General features: G+C 50.5%; 1 protein-coding gene across 5 annotated transcripts in view; it reads right to left on the bottom strand.

Annotated features, from left to right (window-relative positions):
* The window catches only part of Mical3 (microtubule associated monooxygenase, calponin and LIM domain containing 3), a 143,110-nt gene extending 119,453 nt beyond the window's left edge, over positions 1 to 23,657 (bottom strand). For all 5 annotated transcript variants that reach the window (XM_090325292.1, XM_090325288.1, XM_090325290.1 and 2 more), the window contains exon 1: positions 23,591 to 23,657. The gene's annotated coding sequence lies outside the window, so the exon portion shown is untranslated. The remainder of the gene's footprint in view (positions 1 to 23,590) is intronic.
* Between the last annotated feature and the right edge of the window lie 2,708 nt (positions 23,658 to 26,365).

Below are 26,365 nucleotides of genomic sequence, written 5' to 3'. Positions count from 1 at the left end.
AAATCCCTACTTTTATTTGACATCTGCCCCTGCAACTAACGTGTACGTTTGTGTCTTGTCTGCCCTCTCACACACTGCACATGTCCACACATTACTGCATTACTGGTCTGGGCTACGGGGAGGGGGGTGTCAAAGGGATTAACTCCATAAAACTCTGACCTTCCCTGCGAGTAAAGACTTATTAATCACTCTCAGGTACCTCGGGCAGCTGTTGCATACCTCCACCATGCCCACAAGCCACACTAGTTCTCGCAAACAGCAAGGTCTGTGGGTAGGAACGAGGTCCACAAATAAACAGCTCCTTTAAAGATCTGTAGCAATTTAATTCCAGCTGTTTTCTGGTATGAGCCAGTCCACAGAAAGTAATTCTCACTTCATCTACAAAGGACATGGCCCAGTGATGTGTATTTCATTAGAAGTAAGTAAATAAGAACTGCTCTGCACAGATAAACTCCACTGCTGGCTTAAGAACAAGGAATGGGGGCCATCAGAAATAGTAGCCACGGGCCCTGGCCTCTGCTGCTGAGTTTAACTACACTGCTAAGTCTTTTGTCCATGACTGGGACAGAGGAAAGGTAAAGAAATACTCTAGAGGAGCTGGGAATGTGGCCTCGGGGTAGAGGGCTTGCCTAGCATGCACAAAGACCTGGGATCAACTCTTCAGTACCACATACACAGAAAAAGCCAGAAGTAGAGCTGTGGCTCAAGCAGTAGAGCATTAGCCTTGAGCAAAAGAAGCTCAGGGACAGCTCCTAGGCCCTGAGTTCAGTTCCCGGGGAGGGGAGGGGAGGGGAGGGGAGGGGAGGGGAGGGGAGGGGAGGGGAGGGGAGGGAGGCAGGCAGGCAGGCAGGCAGGCAGGCAGGCAGGTGGGCAAACAGAAATTCAGGAGCAAACTTAACCACTAGGCCTGCCTTTATATGAACAGTAGAGAAAAAGAAGAGTATAGCTAAATAGAATGGAAGCCAGGAGATACTCTGAAAAGTAAAATTTAAGAGAAAAGAGGATCAGGCACGGAAATAAAACAGATACAATTATGACTGCCAAGACAACTTTATGTGACCCTCAAAGGACTTCCTCAAGCCAGTGGAAAAGGAAGATTCCCCAAGTATGACTCCACAGCTTGCTAGTCAATGGTTCACTGGAGACCTATAATTTGGTGTCCACTCTCAATTTGCATCCAACAATGTGAGGGAAGGCTGTGAAAGAAAAACCTTTGTGACCCATCCCCATCTTGCCAGGATGGCCTGGCAAGAAAAACGAAGGCAAATATCAGTGGCTCATCCCTGTAATCCTGGCTATTCAGAAGGCCGAGACCTAAAGGATCGAGATTCCAAGCTAGCCCACTAGCCCAGAGTCAATTTCCAAAACAACACCACCCCAAGGAACGAAGACCCTGTGCCATATTTCCGCGGAGGCCTGTTGCGGAACCTGCTGCCTGCAGCTCCCACACTGAGGACTGTCAGTCCACGTCACAGAACAGTGGAGGTGGAGGAAATGGTCTAGTTACTTTTCTACTGGCAGCCAAGAGCAACTCAGAGCAGAGTGGACTGGAGGAAATGTTGTTAATTATTAGACTGGCTGCACGGAGAGCCTCTATCCCCCACACCAGCTCCAATGGCTGTGTAGACATTACCTCACAGGTCTCCAGGTTCTTTCCTGACACACTCATAGGCAAAGGTCACGGGAAGGGTGAGAGAAAGATGAGACGCACACAGAATCCGCCCATCCTCTGCCTGGGGAGTGGTGAACCTCTGCTTCTCACTGCTCTGGCAGAGCATGCACTGCTTCTCAAAAAGACTGGGAGCCTAGGAAAAAGTAAGTGCCCCAAAGGCACCACGGAAGTGTCAAAAACCCCAAGGAACAGAATAATCTGCCTCGTTCTCCTCACATACCAAGAGCCCAAGCTTCTCAAATCATCTTTAAGACCGGCCAAGAAAGGAATAAAGGTAGGGAAGAAAGAAGGAAGAAGTGTGCCTAGAACCAAGAAAGGAATCAAGGGATACAGGTACCGGTGGCTCACGGCTGTCATCCTAGCTACTCAGGAGGCTGAGATCAGAGGTCCACAAAACTTATCTCCATTTAACCACCAGAATACCAGAAGTGGCTCAGAGTGGTGAGAGCCTACTGGGTTTGAGCAGAATATGAACAAAACTTCTGTGTCTCTTATGCCCCAGAAACAGTACAGTGGTACACAAAGCTATAAGTATAAAAATGTTTACCTAAATAGACAAAGAAGTGTATACTTACATATTGTGAAAAGGTCTGGACAAGGAATAGCACATGTAAGAGAAAGTGTCAGAGGTCACTGTAGGTTTAGGGAGGGAGTGATGTCGTGCCTGGCCTGGACAGTACAGGAGGAAGAGCATGAGGAAGGACATGTGTACAACACAGTGGGAACAGGACAGAGCCTTCCTGGAACCAAAGGCCAATGGGTAAGAGCTCAGTGGAAGGGAGAGCAGGGCAGGTAAGCCTTAAGGAAAGTCAGACATCTTAATGGCTCAGATTTCTGGACCTTGTTTTTTGTTTGTTTGTTTCGCTTTGGGCGGGGCGGGGGGGGGGCGGCAGCAAGAGTCCTTGCCCAGAGTGCATTTCTCAAGACACATATTATATATAATACATGGTACCTAGACATGGTGGAACGGAATGTGCCTATAACCCCAGAAGTCAGGAGGCTGAGACTAGAGGGCTGACCTTGAAGTCAGCCTGGGCTTGAACTAAGGTTTGGGCACTGTCCCTGACCTTTTCTGGTCAAGGGTAGCACTCTACCACTTTAAGCCAAGGTCCATTTCTAGTTTTTTTGGTGATTAACTGGCAAACTTTCCTGCCTGGGCTAGCTTTGAACCTCAAGCCTCAGATCTCAACCTCCTGAGTAACTAGGATAACAGGTGGGAAGCACCAGCACCCAGCAAGATTCTACCTCTTTAAAAGAAGGCAGGGCGGGGAGGCAGCAGCTGGGGATGTGGCTTAGGGGTAGAGTGCTTGCCTGGCATGTATGAAGCCCTGGGTTCAATTCCACAGTACCACATGAACAGAAAAAGGTAGAAGTAGCGCCGAGACTCAAATGGTACAGTGCTAGCCTTGAGCAAAAAGAAGCTCAGGGACAGTCCTGAGTTCAAACCCCAGAAGAAGAGGAAGAGGAAGAAGAGGAGGAGGAGGAAGAGGAGGAGGAGGAGGAGGAGGAGGAGGAGGAAGTGAATGGGAAAGACATGATTAATTCATCAAATCAAACATAAACCAGTAATTATTTAACACAGGAGGCAATGACTCAAGAATCTTTTAATCTTGTTTATAGAAAACAAAAACTACAACACATGCACTCTTCTCTCCAACCAAAAGTGTTTGATACACAAGATAATATACATCTTGATGCAGTATCTTGATTGTACGCCAAATGAACAAACAGGTCATATAATTCCCTGAGGGGAATTGACATGACAACAGGTTTCCCAGAGAGGAGGCCCCAGGACTCAAACAGAAATCAAGGTTTGGGAAGAATTATCTAAACCAGCTAGGAAGCAAGCTCCAGGTACGTAGGCAGGGCAACTGCAGGGCAGACACAGACAGCAGGTGCATCTGGAGAAGTACAGGGGAACAGTTGGCAGAGTGAAATGCACAGCATCCAACAGGGCCTCACGGGGAGACAAAGCAGCTCACAGCCAGGGCCCAAATTAGTCTCCCCCCTGGCACACTTTAGGGAGCAGGAAGAGGGAAGTGGGTAAGATTGTTTGCCCCAAGAAGAGGAGGAGGAGCAAAGAGTTAGGGATCTCTTTCACTGGAATAAGGAAAATAGATGCCAAGAAGAGAGAAAAAAAGGAGGGGTCCAAATTGTTGTAGTATTATGCAACCAAAAATTCCAGGCATAGGCCAGAAAATTCAAAGGTCAAGTTGCCAAAGCAACTGTAACCTGACCCATCAGTGTATGCAGGCTTTTGGAAGTGCCAGACTCAGAGTCCTACAGTGCCCAGCATGCACCGGGCTGTCCATGTATGACCACTGCACCCCAGCTGTGTAGACGACCACTGCTTGGTTTATGACCTGCCAGGCACCCCATCCCTTTCTGCTGTAAAGAAGCAACTTAACCTGGGCTTTCCAGGCCAGCCTTGTCCTGGGCCCTCACTAAGCTCTGGACATTCCACGGCCAGAAATCAAAAAGACAGACAAGAGCTTGGTGTGGTGACACAAGCCTGGGGCCTGAGGGAGGAGCACAGTTCCATGCAGTCGAATAGTAGAATTAACTCAATTGTCTGTTGATAGCTGAATGAATAAAGAGTCATAGTATCTGTAAAACAGAATAGTATCTATAAAACAAAATATTTCAGCTATTTTTAAAAAAAGGAATAAATCTGATACACAACACGACATGGATAAATGCTGAAAACATGCTAAAAGACTGGAGGTGGTGGGCCGGGTGTGTAGCCTAGAGGTAGAGTGTTTGCCTCGCATGTACAAAGCTCTGGCTTCCATGCCTCGGTGCCACATACACAGAAAAAGCTGGAAGCGGTGCTGTGGCAAGAGTGGCAGAGCACTAGCCTTGAGCAAAAAGTGTCCAAGGACAGGGCCCAGGCCCTGAGTTCAAACCTGACTGGCAAAAAAAAGAAAGAAAGAAAGAAGGTGGTCATAAAAGGAGAAAACTTCTTCCGTTCCATTTATATGAAATGTGCTGACCAGCAGATCTAAAGATAGGAAATAGATGACTAAGGAGAGCTAAGGTTATAGAAAGTGGAAAGTGGCGAGAAGCAGGGTGACCATGGGTACAGGGTTACTTTGGGGACCGTAAAAGTGTTCTAAAATTGTTTGTGGTGATGGTTGCACAACTCTGACTACACTAAAAACCACTGAATGATACATTTTAAATGCACAAACTGCATGGTTTCTGAATTATATAGTCAGGCTATTTAAAGAAACCAAGATCAATAACCATTTCTTATGTGTCACTGTATTCTTATAACTAGCAAAAGGACAGATATACACAGCAGCTACACAATAAAGGCCAGTAAAATAAAAAGAAGAGGCATTGAATCTTTTCTATCAAAGACTTCATTCAGTGACTTCAGCAAGACAGCCCCTGCCTGGAAGAGGCAGGAATCCCGCTTTGTCACCTTCTCCTGGCCCATCACACCCTAAAATCCTAAAAGTAGACCAAATCGAATGCTATGAAGCTTTGCTAGGCACACAAAAACATCCTATCCTTCTTTATCTTTTGATACTGGAGACTAAACTCCACCCCTACTACCTGAGTCACATCACCAGTCCCGTGCCACCTATTTCTACAAGTGTTTATTATGAGCTCTTGGTCCTTATGTGTCTAGACACAGAAATGCTATTCATGTAAGGATCAATCACATACGTCCCCATACCGGGAACAAAGGGGATAAGTCAGGAAAGAACGAGATCCAGGGCACTGGACCAAAGTGGGCTCCATCTCAGTAAGTAACTACTCCTCTGACACGTTCACATGGTGCCATGGCCAGAGCTGATGAGCGGATTCCTCCACAAAACCCATCTCACGGTATTGTTGGTTGTATCCAGGTTGGGCACCCCAGACTGTAACACATCCCTCGTAGACAAGGACAACTTCACAAATGAAGCTCCCGGAAAGCCACTAGTGGAGTCTCGCACACTGCTGTGCACAATTCGTTCTTGTTGAGCTTTTACTTCACAAGGCTCAAGTGAATAGCCAGCCCACCCGAATGACAGAATCCTGAGATTTTGGTTTGTCAGTCCCCCGTGACCACGTGGCCTACAATAAAAGCAAAAACACTCTGGCCACTCCCATCCTGTTTTCCACCATTCCCACCCCTTACTCTCCACATTGGCTGCCTGGGGAAAAGAACAGGGAGGGAGTTCCAACTGACTGGCTCCGCCAATCCTCACCTAGACCTGTCTGCCCCCCAGGCAGCCCGGGTTCTAGTCAAAACCAAAACCAAAACTAAGGGGATAACCCGCTGGTGCCTCCACCTGATTACCAGGCTGATTTGGAGCCAGAGGGGTAATGCTTGACAATCTCCAAAACAAGAGGGGCAAGAGAGGAGGTTGGTCATCACCCCCCACCCCCACCCTCTTCAGGGTCTCATGACAAAGCTGCCCCTGTCCACATATTGTGATTCTGTATTTAAATGTGCAGAACTTATTGCCAATTTTAAATTACTGTAAGTGTAAATGCAAATAGCACACAGTAGGAAAAAGCATGCAACAGAATGTGACAATAAAATATGCAGTAATACACTATAATACAATACATAGTAATATATACTTTTATTGTAAATTCTCTAAAACCAATTGAGTCTTCCAGATACGGTTTTATTATGTTTCCCAGGCTTCCCTGAAACCTGAGACCCTCCTTGCTTCCGCCTCCCAAGTGCTGGGATTACAAGCACAGACCATGGCACTGAGCTTTCATAGATTGTTGTCTGTTTCCCCCAGCTGCGCCCCCTCAAGGATAGTAAGTCCATCCTAAGGATGTTAACAGCAAGTAGTAAGTGTGAGCTGATAATAAATACAAAATTGATTCCACAAAGATATAGATCAGACCTCATATTAACAACTTCTTTGATGAGCTGGATGCTACTTTTCAAACAGAATATTTACTCAACTGCTTCCACTACTTACAAATGTCTCCAGACATAAAACACTTTGTTAAGAATCTCAAGGACTTGAGCTGGGAATGTGACTTAGAAGTAGAGCTCCAGGCTAGGGCACAAAGAGGCTCAGGGACAGTGCCCAGGCCCTGAGTTCAAGCCCAAGTACTGGCAAAAAAGCAAAAAAACCAACTCTCAAGGCCTTTCCTACCTGAACTGTCTTTCAAAACTCAGTCCTCACAGCTCAGTCCCGCTGAGTAACCAGGATTCCAGACGCACACCATCAGTACTCAGCTCTCTTTAAGTTTAAAGTTTATAGTCAACCTTGCATTTTCCACATCACCTGTCAAGCTCTGATGCACAGTGCTCCCTGGTTTCCACTGTGTAACACCCCATCCCGCACGGATGTAAGAGGAGTGCCTTGTAGGGGACCCACATAGAGGGCAGCTGCAATGTACAGCTAATCAGAGGAGAAAAGGAAGGGATGAGCACTGGCTTTAATATAACTTATTTAATGGTAGTAACAACTGTGAGATTCCTTGAAAATCTGGTACTGGGAATGGGCTGGCTCTAGAGGGCCCCAGGTCACTATCATCCCCAGTAAGTATCCAGGGCACGAGTGTGCTCAAAGTGCATTTGTGGAAACAACATACAATCCTGTAGTTGATAGTCCTGAGAGACTACTGGAAAATTTGAATCTTCCTTAAAACATGTTTGTTCCGAAAAGAAAGAACTTCTTCCACAGAAACACTTGGGTAGGCTCCAGAACTCAGAAGGTTTGTAGGATTATTCATAGGGTCTTCCTCCTGGGCACAGCGGCACACACCTGTAATCCCAGCTACTTGAGAACTGAGCCCAGAGGGCTGTTTTGGTCTAGGAATAATGGGCTGCAATGCACTAGACTGATCAAGCATCAATAAATACCGGGGCACCCCCCGAGCAAGGTGCTCCCCAGAGCTCATCATTAGTTCTGGACAGAAATCGTGAAAGAACAGCCCAGTGAACACCTCCACCTCCACAAAGCATCATGCTAGCAATGAAAGCACCAGGGAACTCTCCTGGCTCGGTCTGGGTCCCCTCCCTCCCTCCCTCCCTCCCTTCTCTGATTTTTTTCTGGCAATAGGGCAGCTTGAACCCTGCGCCTGGGTGTTGTCCCTGAGCTTTTTTAGCTCAAAGCTAGCACTCTACCACTTGAGACACACCGCCACTTCCGGTTTTCTTGTGGTTAATTGGAGATAGGAGTCTCACAGTTTTGTGCTAGGGCTGGCTTTGAACCTCAATCCTCAGATCTCAGCCTCCTGAGGAGCTAAGGATCATAGGCGTGAACCACCACACCCAGCCTGAGTCAAAGTTTTGACAACAGCGACTTTGAGCCACTCCAGCCAGCTCCTCGGTGATGTTTTCGCATTTAACATCTTCTCTGTGTCTTTTTCCCTAGACTCTGGATTTCCTGCTGGTCCTGCAGGCCCACGTCTGTAACGGTCAAAGACCAGCTCCTGGCTCACTTCTTCCAGGGGTACTGAGGAAGGAAGAACACTAACACTTACTGGGTACCTGCTGCCAGCCTGGCTGATAGTGCTGCACTTCTTTTACTTATTTTTCTTTCATCTAACTCTGCCAACAACTCTAGCAACAACCAGAGACACGAAAGACCAAGATGCTGATCAAGACTACCCAACCACTAAGTACAGAGCAGGCAAAAGAATTCAACAGGCTGGGCTGTCCACCCAGCTGCCCACATCTTGCTGCTCCAGGATGCCTTTGCTTTGAGCCTGTTCTCAACACTGGAGATCCCGTGAAGAACAGAACAGATGATGGATGCTTGCTGACCCCTGGAAGCTTCTGTTTTAATGAGAGGAAGCAGGAAGCTATATTTACCAAGCACTTCTCCAAGTGTTAGGCTAAGCATTAAAAAATACTAATTTAGTTAGGACACCAGCGGCTCGTACCTGTTATCCTAGCTACTCAGGAGGCTGAAATCTGAGGTTCTCAGTTCAAAGGCCACCTGACCATGAGAGGAGACTCTTATTAAGTACCAAAAAAGTTGGAAGTAGAGCTGTGGCTCAAGTGGTAGAGAGCTAGCCTTGAGCAAAAAGAGCTCAGGGACAGTGCCCAGGCCCCGAGTTCAAGCCCCAGGATTGGCACGTGCACACATGCATGCATGCCAAGCATGTGCATTCACACGCATGAACACACACACACAATGCTCCTGAAAATTGTGTTGGGTATTTTTCCTACAAATGAGGAAAAAAAGGCCAGAGGAGTAAACGGGGGGTTAAATAGGGGAGTCTTAAATTCAGGTGGCCTACTCTGAATCCACAGCTCTGACAATACTTGCCTCTTGACACAGGCAGCTAGCAAGTGGCAAGTGCTCTGGAAAAGGAAGCAGGGCAAAGGGAGTCTGGATTACCAGAGGCTCCTAGAGCTATTCTTGCAGATTCTCTACAAATCTGAACTTGTGACTCCCAAACTGACTCGGGCAGGCCTGCTACTACAGAAGGAGCCTCCTGACCACTCCCTGGGGACCAGGGCAGCAAAGTGACTGGGGAGGTGGCCTGCTCAGAACAGCTATGGGGACATTCGGCAATGCCGACAGGCTTCTGTGAGCACCCTCAGCACCAGCTGCCTTTGGGGTTTCCTCTAGCATCAAGTCAAGTCCTGGGCACACGGAAATAAAGCCAGCTTTACCAAAGGAAGCCCAGAGGGAAGCGCCCAGGCAGACTCATCCTGTCTCATTTCAATTATTACCAACTTTGTACGTGTGCAAATCCCAACCCATGGGACAAACCTAGCCTCGAGAACAGAATGATCTTCCATTTTTTTAAATGACTACAGGAAAAGCAAAAGGTCACTACTTTATGATATGAAAATCATATGAAATTCAACTCTGCAGGGTGTACATAAAATCTCTGCACACACCCCACCCATCCATTCCTCACTCTGTAGGCTTAGGCACTGTGACCACAGAGTTAGGGGGCTGCACTGAAGACCACTGAGGTCACAGAAGCTAGCCCATTTACTTGCTGACCTTTCACAGAGAAGTTTGCCAACCCCTTCCACAGCGGCCCCTCTCGACTCTCCTTTCTCCTGCCAATCTCTCCCTGTCCTGCTGCCACTCAGTCCTCGGCTCCCGAGCTCCCGGTTACCTATGAGCAGGTGCCATGCCATACATCAGACAGGAAAAATCAACTTGCTTTCCTGGAGAGAAGCTGACAAGGCCACACCTTTGTTCACACCACTCTCTACCTTTTAGAAACCCTTCCCTTCAACTGGAAAGTTTGTGGCGAGGTCTGGGAAGACCTCCTGGTTCTCTTTCTCTTCCAGCGCAACCTATACTTAACACTCATCATAGGTCCTGAAATCAACTATTTGTGTGTCTGTCTCCACAGTTACAGTAAGATTCCACAGGCCAGGACTACATCTTGCTCACCTCCCAGCAGCCAGACAGAGCTGGCACAGCAGTTCAGACACGGAACTGGCCCTAGTGGGGCCAGCCTCCTTCTCAGTATGCTGAATGCACCAGGCTCACTCTCAGCACCTAGGCAATCCTACCCATGACCTGGACACAGATGAAACCACATTTCCCACAAGAGCCCCTGGCAGTCAGTGCAGGTCAAGTTTACAACCTAGTCCGTCCCATTTGTGTATGGAGTGTCCTCGGACAAGATGCTGGAGTCTCTGGTCCTCACTTGCAAGTGTGGATGACACGGGGAGGGTGATTAAGGGAAGCACCTAACCCAGCCCTGGCACCAAACCAATGCTCCAAAGTTTAGCAGGTTACCACCCTTGTCTTCCCCGCTTTCTATGCCATTTTTGTTTTTTATCACTTCTCTTCTCACAGATAGCTACCTTCAAAAACCAACAGGCTTGTGAGCAGGGACAAGTTTATACGTGTGAGGCTAGCCCCAGTACAATACAGTACAGTACAGTACAACAGGCTGAGAGCCCAGTCAATAAGTTAATGAGCTGGGCAGGGTGACTGTCAGGGTTCATGCCTTTTGAAGAGGTAGAGATCCAGAGGATCATGGGTCCAGGTCACAAAACAAAAGTTAGAGACACCCCGCGCCCCCACCTCAACTGATAAGCCGGCCACAGTAGCCTACGTCACTACCTGGCTGTCCCAGTTACAAGGAAGGGTTGGGGTCCAGGCCAGACCCCTCTCTCCACCCCTCTTCCTCAGCTGAGCTCTGGCTCAGTGCACAGCCTGGATTCACACACGCTGCCCTAAACATTTTCCATATCAGAAAAAAATTTAAAAAGTCCCCAGAAACACAGTCAAGTGGCTCAGGGCGCACCTACATGTCTGGAGGAATTCTGTGAGTAGGACTGCTCAACCACTCACAGCACACACTGAGGTAAGGTCTGGTCCAGAATCCATGCTCTTAGCCACGGCAGAGCACAATACTCTCGGTGTGAGTCAGCTCCAACATTTACCAGCTAGGTGGTCACGGGCAAGCAGTCCAGTCTCGCTGAGCCTCTTAGCTCCCAAACTGCTATGCAGGCACTATACTGAACTAACTGCCCAGGAATATTGTGAGGACTAAGTGTCATGTTATAAAGCACGCTTTTTTTAGGGTGCAATAATTATCCAGAGATTTTGTTGTGATATTTCTATAGATGGATGCAATGTTCTTGGATCAGATTCTCCCTGTTATACTCCCTTTACTTCCCAGCTTCTCTCTCCACTTTGTAAACATTGTAGTGGATTTTAAGGTAGACTAGAGAGGACTGGAATCGTGGCTCTGGTAGTAGACTATCAGCTAAGAAAGATAAGCAAGTGTGAGGCCCTGAGTTGAGACCACAGAGAGGTTAGTTCCCTTACCAACTTTTCCAATGAAAGAGGTTTCTGGCCAAATAAATACCTGCATCTCCTTTACTCCACTCTCTGGAAATATGGATTTTTCCTGCCTGTTGCTTAAGCCAAAGCATTTTGGACCTCTTGAAGCTTATCAACATAGCGTGGAGACCAGCATGAGACGCAGGCACTACTCACAGAGCTGGAGGTGGGGTGGCTGGCTACCAGTATGCCAATGAATACTGCATGAGGGCTGCTGAGCCAGCCAGGCCTGCCAGCACTCACCCTGACTGACAGCCTGTGACAGCAAACGAACAAGCCCTGGAAGACTGAAAGGCAGCGTGCACTAGCAAGTGGACTCTGAGACTCTATTCATGACAGGAATAAAGAGGTGCAGGTAGACAAAAAGAAAGCCAAGCACGCCTGTAATCCCAGCACTTGAGGGATCTGAAGCAAGAGACTCGTGGACTGGAGACCCACAGCAGCCATAACAGACTTTGAGTCAAAAACCAAAACAAAGCAAGTAACAGGAAGTCATTCCCACCAAGAGTAGATCAGATTGTCGATGAGGTTATAGGCAGAAAAGTAAAACTTAATTTCCTAGAGAAGGAATGTTACTGTGAGGAGTCCCACTGAAAGCCAACAAGTTTGGATGCATGTTGCCTTGTTCCCCTGAGAGTTTCTGGAAGCTGGAAGAAAGACTCCACATTTCCCTATATCCCATTATGGTGACCAAACCTTCTCTGGGATCACTGTACTACAGAGAAAGCTTGTCATTAGCTACCTGTGAGCGTTCTAAACTGAATTACCAAACGGAGTCAACCTAATCAGCATAGCAGGGAGCAGAGGGCAGATGTCTGACTCGGTTCCAGGAGAAACAAAACAATTTCTATTGGAAGGGACATGATCAAAGCAATCCAAAGGTCTTGGAAAACATAAGATTAAAAAACAAACACACCCAGCAGTAAGTAAGAGGACCGAGTAAGCCTTTCTCTTCAATACATCAACTTCTAAATATAGTTCCTGACAAAGAAAGACTTAAGGAAGAGGGAGGAAAAGGGGAGACAGGAAAGCACTGCCAAGGCTACAACCAAGCTGAGGTCATGGCAGGCACAGAGCTATGAAGAAGCCCGGAAGTAAGGTGGTGGATCTACTTCCCCAAATGACAAAGACATGCCTCCACAGCCAGCCAGGGCTGCTGCACCACGGGGAGACCTTGAGCCTGAGGACTTGGCCCCACAGCCAGCACTGCTCCGCCACGGGGAGACCAGGGAGATCTCCTGCCTGAGGACTTCCTCGGCCGGTAGATACCCTTTAGGAAGCCCTGCTTCACCCCTAGAATACTGAGCCAAGGACAACCTGCAGGAAACAGAGGTAGCCTAGCCCTTCCTGCACCAACGTGTAGGTCCAGCGTTGGAAAGACCCATCATTTCTAATACAGAGGGGTCAGGTCCAAAACCCAGAGTGGTTCCCTGAAACCACTTATCAGAAAATACAATGGTGTACTGTGCAGGCCACATCCTGCAGCTACAAGTACTGGCCTTCAATCAACACCAACTAAACCAAGCGTGTCACCTGGAGCTCTGAGGCTCTGCATCCCACAGTGGGCTCCTCTCCTCCATGGCTCCACTTTCCCTATTGGGCTGGAAACTCAGTGTAGAGTAACTACTAAAGCCATTGCAGACCATTTCCCCAACTCCTTCCTTTACTCCTTTCAACATGTCATCTGATATGGAAGTAGTATGAGGCTCAGGCTTTGAGTGATTCGGCCTATTAAAGATTGGAGTAGGCTCCCTATTGTAAAACAGGGTGGGGGGAAATTGTACCTTGGAGCACTCAGTAAGTGGTAACTATTAGAGCTCTTTTTACAAAATTGCCCTTAGGATGCATTTGTATAAAGGTATTAAAACAAAGGCTGGGGTCAGGAGTGTTTGCCTTGTATGCATGAAGACCCAGGTTTGATTCCTTGGTACCACATACATTAAAAAATAAAATAAAATAGGGGCCGGGAGTTTGGCCTAGTGATAAGAGTGCTTGCCTAGCATGCACGAAGACCCGGTTCGATTCCTTGATACCACATATATAGAAAAAGCGGGAAATGGTGCTGTGGCTCAAATGGTAGAGCTCTAGCCTTGAGAAAGCCCAAGGACAGTGCTCAAGCCCTGAGTTCGAGCTCCAGGCCTGGCAAAAATAAATATATTAATTAAATAAATAAAAGCTGGAAGTGGTGCTGTGGCTCAAATGGTAGAGCACTAGTCTGGCAAAAAAAAAAAAAAAAAAACAAAAAAAAAACAAGGCTATGTTCATTTTCCCCCTACCTCTGCAAGCCTGGTTTTGAGAACAGTCTGTCTGTTTTGGAAACAAACCGATACAAGCCATGCCACTAGTTAAAATTTTTCTTTTTCCCTTTTTCTTTTCTTTGCCAGTCCTGGGTCTTGAACTCTGGGCCTGGGTGCTATCCCTAAGCAGCTTCTACTGAAGGCTAACGCTCTACCGCTTGAGCTCTAGCACTACTTCCAGCTTTTTCTGTTATTACTTAGATAAGAGTCTCATGGACCTTCCTACCTGGGCTGGCTTTGAACCTTGATCCCCACATCTCAGCCGCCTGAGTAGCGAGGATGACAGATGTGAGCCACCAGTGTCCAACTCCTTTTTCCTTTTTCACAGGGAAATAAAATGACTCTGGTCATGCATGGACAAAGTGGCTAAAAGGTTCTATTCAAAAAGTTCACTTCACCAGGTCAATTAAGTACACATCACAGTAGGTTCCGCAGACCAGCTGGTATCATTGTTGTTGTGGTTTCCCCCTAAGTTACCCATAACGCAGCTGAGTTTATTTGCTTGTTAAGCCGTGGGAATCCCAAGTCCATGCCAGGCAATGAGATAGCAGGATGAGAGGACAGGGTGTCCTCACCTTTTCTGGGAGCAAGGCTGTACTTTTCTGGATGGAACAGCACAAACTATAAGTTCCCAAACTGTAGCCTCCTTAGCAACTATTCTGTGCAGTCTAGCTGGGTGTGTGCCTCCTCTCTCCCTGACTCAATCATTACCTCTACCTCTGACTCCTGAGAAAGTCAATAGGAACATGAGGGATTTCACATAAACCCAGATACTTCCGCTGGTGAGAAATGTGAAGCTTCTCAAGAGAGTCCCAACACAGCACCACCACTAGGAGAATCTCACCAAGTGTGCCAGAGCACAGGGCAGAATCACAGGCCCTAATCCTGAGCCCATTACCTTCTCAGCTGAGTGAGAGGGAGCCAGTGACAACAATGCCCATTCCAGCTGCTGCAAGAGTAAGTCAGGAGGGTTCACAGCTCTCGGAACACGCCACGCCAGAGGTCACTGTGATCGTCACTACTGACATCACCCTCCATCTCTGACTTACACAAACCCAACAGTCCTCGATGACTGGAGCATTAGGGGCAGGGGCAGAGAGAAAGAAGACGTTCGTATTTAGTGGGACCTTGGTCAGTACACAAAGATCTTGTGGCTACAGGTAAGAAATTGTGTCCACTTCCTCCAACCTCTCCCCTTCCCTTTTCCCCTCCTCTACCGCCTCCCTCTTCTTCCCCCTTCCCATCCTTCCTTCCTGCTTCCATCTCCTCTTTTTCTCCTTCACTTCTTCCCCTCTTTCATATCTCCCCCTCTTATCTCTCCCTCCTCCCCGCCTCCTCCTGTAGTTCCTTCCTCCCTTCCCTTCTCCTCCCCTCTAAAGGTTCTTTAGTTAGACATACATAATAGAAAAGAAACAGAGACAAGAGAAAGGAACAGGGGTGAGCCAGGCATGGTGGCTCACAACCTGTCATCCTAGCTACTCAGGAGGCTGAGATCTGAGGATCAAGGTTCAAAGCCAGCCTAGGTACTATCCTTGAGACTCTTATCTCCAATTAACCTCTAGAAAATGGGAAGTGGGGCTTGGCTCAAGGGTAAGGCGGTAGCCTTGAGCTGAAGAGCTCAGGGACAGCACTCAGGCCCAGGGGAAGGATGGTAACCTTGAGCTAAAGAGCTCAGCCACAGCACCCAGGCCAAGTTCAAGCCCCATGACCCACAAAAAGAGAGAGAGACAGAGAGAGAGAGAAAGAGATGGATGGAACAAACCAAGTCTCACTTTGTCTTTGCCTTTTTTTCTTTGCCTTATTATTAATAATTTTTTTTTCCAGTCCTGGGCCTTAAACTCAGGTCCTGAGCACTGTTCTTGGGCTTTCTCAAGGCTAGAGCTCTACCACTTGAGCCACAGCACAATTTCTGGCTTTTTTTATGTATGTGGTACCAAGGAATCAAACCCGGGTCTTTGTGCATGCTAGGCAAGCACTCTACCATGAGGCCAAACTCCCGACCCATTATTTTTATTATTATTATTTTAATCTAAGTGCTGGGGATAGAAACCAGCACCTGGAGTTCACTACATTAAATACGCCCCCACTACCTGGATATGTATTTTCAAGTGGTAAGGCCAGTGACAGCTATTAGTTAACCACTGGCTGTGCTGTCCCTCTCTTGGTTAACCACACCTAATCTTCAAAGGCTCCTCTGCTGGCCACTGACATACCCCATTCACTCGGGTCTCAGCAACTGAACACCTTAGAGGGCAACAGGGTTGACAAACAAAAAGGCTCAGCTGTCCTTGCTCTTCTACTTTTTGCCAAAGAATAGGTCTATGGTCCTCCTCTTTTCAATCTCGTGGCGCTAGGGACTGAACTCAGGCTCACTTGCTAGCAAGAACACCACCCGAGACAAGGCCACAAGCCCTTTTTTGCCTTTGTTATTTTTCAGGCAACTGTCTCCTGCATTATTCTGCCTGGCCTCAGACCAGGGTTCTCCTACTTCTACCCTCACATGGCTGAATCACAGGTACCACCACGTCTAATACATATGTTGACTTGGGGCCTCTGTAACTTCTTGCCTCAAATCAGAATCCTCCCAGTCTCTGCCTCCAGTGTGGTTGGGATTACAGGCCCATCTCCATGCCTGGCTTCCCTTTTTCAAGCTGTCAGATAGCGTCTGTCCTCTTTGAAACTCCAACACATTCACGACAAAAGGTCAGGGAGCACCATGGCTGCCCACAAACTGGTGCTGACCAAGCAGGGCAAGGGCATCTGGGACCTGGAGAACTTCAGCAGCTGGTGTGGTGCAGACCTGGGCCCAGCAGGCTTCAAGGAGGCAAAGCGCAGCGGGCAGACAAGTGCAGCAAGAGGCTGGCAGAGAATCCAGCACCTGGTTCACCTCAGAAGAAAACAGCCATCAGGACCCTTTGGACAGTGCTGGATGCCATGACCAGAATGACGGGCACTTGGGGCCTCAGTGAGAGTGGCACTATGGGGGTCTGACGGGCCTCAATAAAGCAGAAACTGCTGCTGAGCACGCTGAGGCCCAGGTGGAGATCTGGAGACACTCCTAGGATGTCCTATCACCTCCAGCGGAGCCTGACCATCTCTTCTACAGCAACAGCAGCAGGACCGCCAGTACTCAGACCTCACTGAGGATCAGCGAACTTCCTGTGAGAGCCCTAGGAGGGCACCACTCCCAAAGCACTGCCCTTCTGGAAGGAAATTGTTCCCCCGATCAAAGAGGGGAAGAGGGTTCTGACTGCAGCCATGGGAACAGCCTCCAGTGCATCGCCAGACATCTGGAAGGTGCTCCCAAGAGGCCATCACGGAGCCAACCTGCCGGCTGTGAACTGGACAAGAACCTGAAGCCCACCAAGCCCGTGTAGTTCCTGTCAGACTAAGAGACTGTGTGAAAAGCCATGGAAACGAATAACACCCAGGGCGGCAAAGCCTGGGTGCTACCCCCTGGACCACCTTCCCTGCCCACCATTCCTCTGTTCCTCACACTGAGGTGCAGAGTGGCAGGTAGCTGCAGATGTAGACCAGCGGTAGACCAGCGGCATCCATGCTCATTCTCAGCACTGTCTCTTCACAGAATCCAGTCAGAATGGCACCTGTGAGGTGAAGGTCTGCAGACTGGGCCCGGAAGGCTCCATTTGTAGTCAGGACGATTAAGCAGTAGTAGTTCCAGTTTTCCCTGGTGCCTTGTTTACTAGGACCTGCTTGCATAGTGGTTAGGGAGGAACCATGCCACAGCATGACCAGAGAAGCCAGAGAGCTCATTGTGGATGAGGACTCAGTCCCAAGCGCCGACCCTCGTGTCCCACTGTCCAGCATGGTGATTTCAAAACAGTTTTTCCTCCGGAAGGCAGAGGTGCTGGCTCCAGACAGTTGGGATCAATCTTGAGCTATTACACTTTTGTGTTATACTCAGTTTAAAAAAAAAAAAGGAAAATACAGAGAGATGAGGGAGTGAGGGAGGCTCTTCCAGGGTTTCTAGTGGCAGCTGAAACAACTGCACATATGATCATCAGAAGAGACAAGCCATTCCTCACACCAACACAGACCCAAGGACATCCATGCTCCCTGTTCCTCCTGAAACCCGCCTACCTGTTCTGTGGCAGTGGAAGGCCTCTTGATCAGGCGTGCTTTGGAACCATGGGCCAGTTACTTGGCTCTGCCACATGGACACTATCTACACTCACTCCGAGCACAACCACTAAATCTTTTTCCAGATCAGAGAATAAAGTGCAATTTTTTTTCCTGGTCATAAGACTTGAACTCTGGGCCTAACTGCTGTCCCTGAGCTCTTCAGCTCCAGGTTAGTACCCTAACCCTTGAAGCACACAGCCCCACTTCAGTTTTCTAGTGATTAACTGGAGATAAGAGTCTCACAGACTTTTTCATGCTGGCTGGCTTTGAACCACAATCCTCAGATCTAGGATTACAGGTAGCTAGGATTACAGGTGTGAGCCAACACGCCTGGCTAATGTGCAATTTTTTTTTTAAAATCAATGAATTGCAGGGTTTGGAGAATCAGATCCTCGCCCATTGATAACTGGGCCTGCACACCTAAAAAGAGCCAAACCCAGTTGGGCACTAGTGGCTCACGGCCGTAATCATAGCTATACAGGAGGCTGAAACCTGAGGATCATAGTTGGATGCCAGATGGGGCAGGAAAGTCCATGAGACGCTCATCTCTACCTAACCAGCAAAAGCTGAAAGTGGAGGTCTGACTCAAGTGGTAGAACACTGTCCTTGAGCAGAAAAATCCAAGCAAGGAGTATAAAGCCCTAAGTTTAAGCCCTAGCATCAGCACCAAGGGGTGGGGGGAGAAGAAAGGGAAGGAGGAGGGGAAGAGAGGGAGAGAGGGAGAAGGGGAGAGAGTCAGAAAGAGAGAGAGAGGGAGAGAGAGAGGGAGAGAGCGCGCGAGCGAGAGAGCGAGCGCGAGCCACTCACAACCCACAGAGGCAGTGATATCATTTGGTCCATTCATGTACCCCACCAGATCCCACAAGATAAGAGCTTAATTCTGGGAAGTGAAAGCAGAGATGTAGAAGGGGTAGCTAGAAGGACACTGAAGTCCAAAAAGAGGTAAATCTCCAAACACTATCCATTCCATTCCTACAATGTGCTACCTTACTTGTGGAAGTTAGAGACCAAAACAAAAATCAAAGGTTCAACTCTGTCATCTAAGCACAAAGGAGAGTCTCACTAGACACATTTGGCCTATGTGTCATACCTCCAGTGTTAATTTCAACCTGCAGCTTAGATTTTAAAAAGCCTGGGCACTAAATATGGGCTTAATGTAGGAACAGTACTAATTTCTATGGTTCACAAACCACTGTTACTCTCTCTGGCCCTAATTTTACTCTTACACTCTTCAAATATAGATGCTTTTTCACCTCAGCTGATTTTTTTTTTCCTTAAAATAATGACTATTCACCTGACTTGAGGAATACTTCTGGCAAACGAACAAACCAGAGTGTGAAACTGTAGAGTAATGGAAAGCAGGGCCCCTGCCTAGCATTCACCCAAAGTGGGGTCAGAACTCCAAGATGTGTCCTGTTAGCATTTGAGCACAGTCTGGGCCCCAGCCTGGCTTTCACTGAAGTCTTGCTCACTGCTACCCTTCTGACTTGGGATCTTATCAAATCCTACTTTTCCAGCTGTAAAATGGATAGTACCACACATACCTTATGTCAGGTTTGAGGAATGAATGAGCTGATGTAACAAAGCACCTAAGACACATTCTTAAAGATAAGCACAAAAAAAAGGTTAACAGTGCTTAGCTATCTAGTAATTATAAAGGCACAATTCTCTAGTCTTTCTGATGTTAATTCAGCACCCCAAAACCAAGCCTGAGTGAGTGAGTGGGTGCATGTGTTTTCCTCTAAAGGTCTCAATGAAGTGTAATATGAGACAGAAAACCCAATTCAAGTGTTAGCTCAGGAATGAACTCACAAATAAAGAGGCAATCATATCACTCCCACTTCCTGAGCTATGAAACTAGAATAATACAGCACACTATACTTTGCTGATCTCAGAAAGAAGAATCAGTGAGAAGGGGCTCCAAGTATAACATAGAATGCTTGCTTAGAATCTCCACAGCCAGCATACGAAGAAAGAAACTGCATCAAAGAAAAAGCTGTAAGCTGGGCGTGGTGGCTCACACCTGTAATCCTAAATAGGCAGGATGCTGAGATCTGAGGATCAAGGTTCAAAGCCAGACTGGGCACAAAAGGACCTGAGACTCTTTATCTCCAACTAACCTCTACAGAACAGGAAGTGGGGCTTGGCTCAAGGGTAGGGTGGTAACCTTGAGATGAAGAGCTCAGGGACAATGCCCAGGCCAAGTTCAAGGCCCATGACCCACCAAAAAAAAAAAGAAAAGAAAAGAAAAAGCAATAAGTAGAGAATGTTGATTATTAAAACAGTAAATAGAGAATGTTGGTTATTACAAACAACAAATAGAGAGCCTGATTATTGTTAAATGTCATGCCCAATCTTATCAGACATAAACATCATTTTTTTAGTGATGATTCTTACTTTTTCAAGAATATCAAATCAAATGGCCTTTTAATCTGTTCACAACGGCCTATTTATTAATGCAGAGAAGAAGGTTCAGCGCCAACCAGAGCTCAAGAAAGCCAAGAGTCTAACCAGGCCTGCCGGTCTGGGCACAACTACCCTGGCTACTTCTCAAAAGGCAGAGCCAGGAGAAATCAGTAATGTTTTAGGTTCCACTTGGACATGTTAGACCATCAACAAGCAAAATCTGCACCTACAAGACCACTCAATAGAGTCAAGACAGGGTTGGTTCTGATCATTCATTCTCCAGTACTGAGCGGTGCCTGGATCCCTTCTAGACTTGTACCTTCTTTAAAAATGTACTGTGGAAGTGGTGCTATGACTCAAAGTGGTAGAGCACTAATCTTGAGCCAAGAGCTCTCAGGGACAGTGCCCAGGCCTTGAGTTCAAGCCCCATGACCAAATTTAAAAAAAGAAAAAGGAGCAAAAAAAAAACAAAAAATGTACCGTGAGTGCTGGGCATGTTAATGCGTGCCTGTAATCCCAGCACTCCTGGAGGCTAAGGCAAGATGATTCAGAGTTCAACATTAGCCTAGGCTATTCATGCAAGGCCAAGCCTCAAAAGGTAAGGGGTGGGGAGAGGGAACAGGACACCTGTATGAGCCAGAAGGAAAAGCTCCATTTTTCCTTGTTTGGATTTTGCCTCGCCGTCTGGGGTATACATTTCATTTACAGCCTACCATTAAAATCTAGGGTGATGCCAGGCATTGTGTGGCTAGAATCCTTGTACTCAGAAGACTAAGATCTAAAGGTGGCTGTTTGAAGCCAGCCCAGACAGACAAACCTAGAGACTCATCTCCAAGTAGCCAACAAAACACTGGAGCAGGTGGCAGAGGGTCAGCTGTGAAGAAAGCAGAGGGCAAGGGGGAGCCCAAGCATTGGTACTCACAGAACCCTTGCTGAGGCTGGAGCGAGGACGACGGAGGAGGGGCTCCTCCCAATTTACCAAGGGAGCATAGGGCAAAGCTGCATCCACGTTTGTCACCCTCAGCCAAGGAGGAGTAAAGTGTGACTGTATCTTGACCACACACCTCCTGAAAGCCACATACTGCATTAAGTACTTTCCCTCCCTGATCTTCAAAGCCCACTTTTTCTCTGATACCTGGAAACAACCATGGTGTGTATGGGGGGGGGGGGAGGTGGAAGTAATATCACAGTCTTGTAGTCAAAGTTTAAACATTTCAAACACAAAAAGAGCTTTGACTGAGCAGCCAGGTCCAAGTTCTTAAACACTCTTCACAGGAGGAACCTCCAAACATCTTTCCTATAATTATGAAATTAACTTATGCTATTTAATACACTATCAAAGGACACTTCAAAACGTTTACAACTTGGAACACAAGAAAAATTCACTGTAGACTGAAATAACCAGAGCAAAGTTTCTAACATGCAACAATCGAAGAACTGACAGCGTTCTCTTCCAGGTCTTTGGTGTGCTGGGGGAAAGAGACCACCACCCAGGGTGGTGAAGTGGGCGGCTTGGTTCTGTTACATGAAACCCATACAGAATCTCACTCACTCCTGCCCCCGGGGCATCAGCCATTATCTAAATGCTTGTCTATGAAGCCAAATGCACATTGGTGTGCTGGTATTTAAACATCATTTTCTCCACCCACATGACACTTAAAAAAAGTTGAAACGAATCCACAGTTCATCTCTATTTCTCTGTATTAATCCACAAAAAATAATGTCTGCCTTAAACATCCACATAGTGCAGCTCATAGGCTTGGAAATCCTTCCTCTGCCTACAGACTCTGGAGAAATGTCCCCAAGACTCAGGGCTGGCCATGACGGCCCAATGGGCTGGGGTGGAGGCCTTCCACGCACAAGGCCCCTCTTCCTAACAAACCACCGTGGAAGAGCTGAAGGGCACAACCCAGGCCCCGCAGAACGGCCAGAAACCTGCAAACGGCCATCTCTGCTCTGGTCAGACCATGGACCTTATGGCCTCAGGGGCGATTCCCTCAGGGGAGGGGACCTGCAGCTCGGAGGGGAGGGAAGGGGAGGGGAGGGGGGGAGGGGAGGGGAGGGGAGGGGGGGAACCTGCAGCTCTGAGGGGAGGGGAGGGGAGGGAAGGGAGGGGAGGGAACCTGCAGCTCTGAGGGGAGGGGAGAGGAGAGGAGGGGAGAGGAGGGGAGGGGACCTGCAGCTCTGAAGAGAGGGGAGAGGAGGGGAGGGGACCTGCAGCTCTGAAGAGAGAGGAGAGGAGGGGAGGGGAGGGGGGGAACCTGCAGCTCTGAGGGGAGGGGAGGGGAGGGAAGGGAGGGGAGGGAACCTGCAGCTCTGAGGGGAGGGGAGAGGAGAGGAGGGGAGAGGAGGGGAGGGGACCTGCAGCTCTGAAGGGAGAGGAGAGGAGGGGAGGGGAGGGGGGGAACCTGCAGCTCTGAGGGGAGGGGAGGGGAGGGAAGGGAGGGGAGGGAACCTGCAGCTCTGAGGGGAGGGGAGAGGAGAGGAGGGGAGAGGAGGGGAGGGGACCTGCAGCTCTGAAGGGAGAGGAGAGGAGGGGAGAGGAGGGGAGGGGAGGGGAGGGAGGGGACCTGCAGCTCTGAGGGGAGGGGAGGGCAGGGCAGGGGAGGGCAGGGCAGTGCCCCGGCCCCGGACCCCGCGGGGCCCCTGCCTGAAGGTGAAGCCCGGTGCTCCGGGCCCACGCGGCCCGCCTCCCCGCCACGACCCGGGCGCTGCCCTCGGCTATCCCGGCCCGTGCGCGCGGACGGGGACCGCGGGGCCGTGGGGGACCGGGGGGAGCGGAGGAACGCGGGAATCGGGGGCGGGAGGGGGGTCCGGGAGAACCAGGGGAGCCGGGGGAGCCGAGGAGAACCGGGTGAACCGGGGGGATCCGGGGGAAGCCGGGGAGCGGAGGAGAACCGGGGAGAGCCTGGGGAACCCGGAGGGAGCCGGGGAGAGTAGAGGAGAACCGGGAAGCCGGGGAGAAACGGGGAGCCGGGGGGACCCGAAGAGCGGAGGAGAACCGGGCGAACCGGGGAGAGCCGGGGGGACTCGGGGAGCCGAGGAGAACCGAGGGGATCCGGGGGGAACCGGGGGGACCCGGGGGGAGCCGAGGAGAACCGGGGGGACCCGGGGGGAGCCGGACACCGGGTCCCGAGCCGCACCGGGCCCCGTCCGCGACCCCGGCCTGACCTCCACCCGCAGGTCAAGGGCGGCGCAGGGGCCGCGGCGGGCGGCGCGGGCCCGGCCAGCCCGGCTCGGGGCCGAGGTCCCCTCCCGCCCACGACGACGGCGGCGGCGGCGGCGGCGGCCCGGGCGCAGGCGGGCAGGCGGCGAGGTCCCGCACTCACCTCCACCTCATAGCGCGGCGTCCCCGGCCCCGGCGCCCCGAGGCCGGCCGGGCCGCCCAGCCTCGCACGTCCCGGTCCCCGCGAGCGGCCCGCGCGCCACGGCGCGGCGTCCAGCGGCGTCCAGCGCGGCAGCGGCGCCGCGGAGGCTGGGCGGGCGCAGGGGGCGGCGCCGCGGCCCTCAGAGCCGGACCACCATCCCCGGGCGCGGGGGCGCGCGGGCTCCCAGCCTCCGGGACCTGGCACGGGGCTGCTCTCCCCCAGACGCCGGGGACGGGGGGGGGGCCGCTCCAGGCTCCGACCCGGCGGAACCTCCCGGGCGCCCCGAGCAAAAGGCGGAGGACTGCGCGGCGGCCGCGGCCTCCCCCGCACACCCCCCCCCCCGGCGGCCCACATGGTACACTCCGGAGCGTGCCCGCGGGGGAGAGCGAGGACGGGATTGGCCGGCGGCCCTGGAGGGGCGCACGAAAGGACCAATGGGGAGGCTCGGGGGTCCGGCCGGGGGCGGGGCGGGAGGACGCGCTTAAAGGGACCGGCGGCCGCCAGACCCACCTCGTCCGTCGGGAGCGGCCGCGGGGAAACCGGCGCTTCCGGAAGAAAGAGCGGACAGGAAAGACGACGGGACATGGAATCCTGCTAGACGGGCGGACCTGCCGCCCCGGCGCCTCCGCGAGGCCTCCCTTCTTCCGAGACCGGGCCTCGGCGCCTGGCTCCTCCCCTCCTCCTCCTCCTCCTCGGCTGGCGCTCTCCCGCCCGGGCCTCGCCTCCGTCCTCGACGCGGTCTGTCCGGGACGGGGACGGTGAGGCGCCGGCTCGTCCCCGCCCTCTGCCTGTTCTCCTGGGCCGTCGACTCTTCACGAGCCTTCCCGCCGCGCGCCGGACCCTGAGCCGGGGCGGGGGTCGTCGTCGTCGTCCCCCTCCTCCTCCTCCTTCTGGGGGGCCTGGGGGCTCCTCCTCCTCCTCCTGGGGGGCCTGGGGGCTCCTCCTACTCCTACTCCTCCTGGGGGGCCTGGGGGCTCCTCCTCCTCCTCCTGGGGGGCCTGGAGGCTCCTCCTACTCCTACTCCTCCTGGGGGGCCTGGGGGCTCCTCCTCCTCCTCTTGGGGGGCCTGGGGGCTCCTCCTCCTCCTACTCCTACTCCTCCTGGGGGGCCTGGGGGCTCCTCCTCCTCCTCTTGGGGGGCCTGGGGGCTCCTCCTCCTCCTCCTTGGGTGGGTCACACCTGTGATCCTAGCTGCTCAGGAGGCTGAGACCTGAGGATCAAGGTTCAAAGCCCGCCTGGGGAGACACCTCTCCAGTTAACCACTGGAAAACGGGAAATGGTGCTGGCCTTGGGCTGAACTGCTCAGGCCCCGAGTCCACGCCCCACGCCCCACCACACACACACACACACACACACACACACACACACACACAGAACAGTTCTGCTGGGCTCATGTCTGTAAGTCTAGCTATTCCAGAGGCTGAGATCTGAAGATCCTGTGTTGAAGCCAGGTAGGACAGGAAAGGCCTTGAGACTCTTATCTCCAAATAACTACCAAAAAAAAAAAAAGAAGTCAGAAATGGAGTGGTGGGCTTAAATGCTAGAGCAAAAAAACCTCAAGGACTGGGGCAATACCAAAGTAAAAGAAAACACACACACACACAACCTAATGCAATGACAAGACAGCCTACAAGACTGAGTGAAGCGTGCTCATACACACATGTGCAGAGTAGACATGGGGACAGTGCAGGAGCCCAGGTAATGGTGAGTGGCAGCCTTGTGGCAAAATAATGGGGAGGGGAGGGGGTGCACAGATTAGAAAAACAATGAGCAAAGGAAGTGTGGAAGTGGTTATGACTTTCGGGTTCCGTGGGAAGTGGACCAGAGAGGGCTGAGGCCTTCAGTGTTGAGGCAGACCCCACACACACACCAGGTAGCCCTGATACAGGGCCTTGTGGCCCCATCCAGTGGCCTGAGTGTTCTTGACAGCTCCCTTTTCTTCTGCCTGTTCGTGAGGTCAATGAGCCTTGACAAAAGCTGCACCAGACCCAGTACTGGCATTCATACCTAACCCTGAGGACGCGTCCACCCCTTCTCCAACCAAAAGCAAGCAGAGCCTCAGGAGGCTGTGTTCTACAGCAGCCCAGTTCTGGCACCAGGTTGGCAGATGAGTCTTTCTTCTACTGTATGTAAACTTCTGACTTCTCAGGCCTGCATTTTTAGGGCTTTACCTAATTTCCTTCTGCGCCCTAGGCATTTTTAACTTGCTGTGTGGTTTCTGCCTCCCACCTTCTCAGAATTTATGATTATGAATATTCATAAAAGGGTGTAAAACCATTTTGAAGGGTGTCAGGCCTGAAAAAAAAAGAGTAGATGAGGATTTATAATTACGAGATCATTTTATTGTTTTTGGTTTGGCTTGGTTTGGTGGGTCATGGGGCTTGAACTCTGGGCCTGGGGCATTGTCCCTGAGCTCTTCAGCTCAAGGCTACTGCCCTACCACTGGGCCTGGGCATTGTCTCTGAGCTCTGTAGTTCAAGGCTACCACCCTATCCCTGGAGCCACAGCCCTACTTCCCATTTTCTAGTGATCAATTGGAGTCTCACAGTCTTTAGTGCCCCAGATGGCTTTGAACCACGATCCTCAGATCTCAGCCTCCTGAGTAGCTAGGATGACAGGCGTGAGCCACCCCTCCCCCCCTTTTTCCCCCTGTGGCAGTCCTGGAGTTCGAACTCAGGGCCTGGGCAATGTCCTTGAGTTTTCTCAAGGCTAGTGCACTACCACTTGAGCCACAGCT

Source organism: Megascapheus bottae, chromosome 37, assembly GCF_031878675.1.
Source record: "Megascapheus bottae isolate mThoBot1 chromosome 37, mThoBot2.hap1, whole genome shotgun sequence".
Classification (NCBI taxonomy): domain Eukaryota; kingdom Metazoa; phylum Chordata; class Mammalia; order Rodentia; family Geomyidae; genus Megascapheus; species Megascapheus bottae.
The sequence above is the reverse complement of the archived record's forward strand: the minus strand, read 5'-3'. Positions and strand labels throughout refer to the sequence as shown.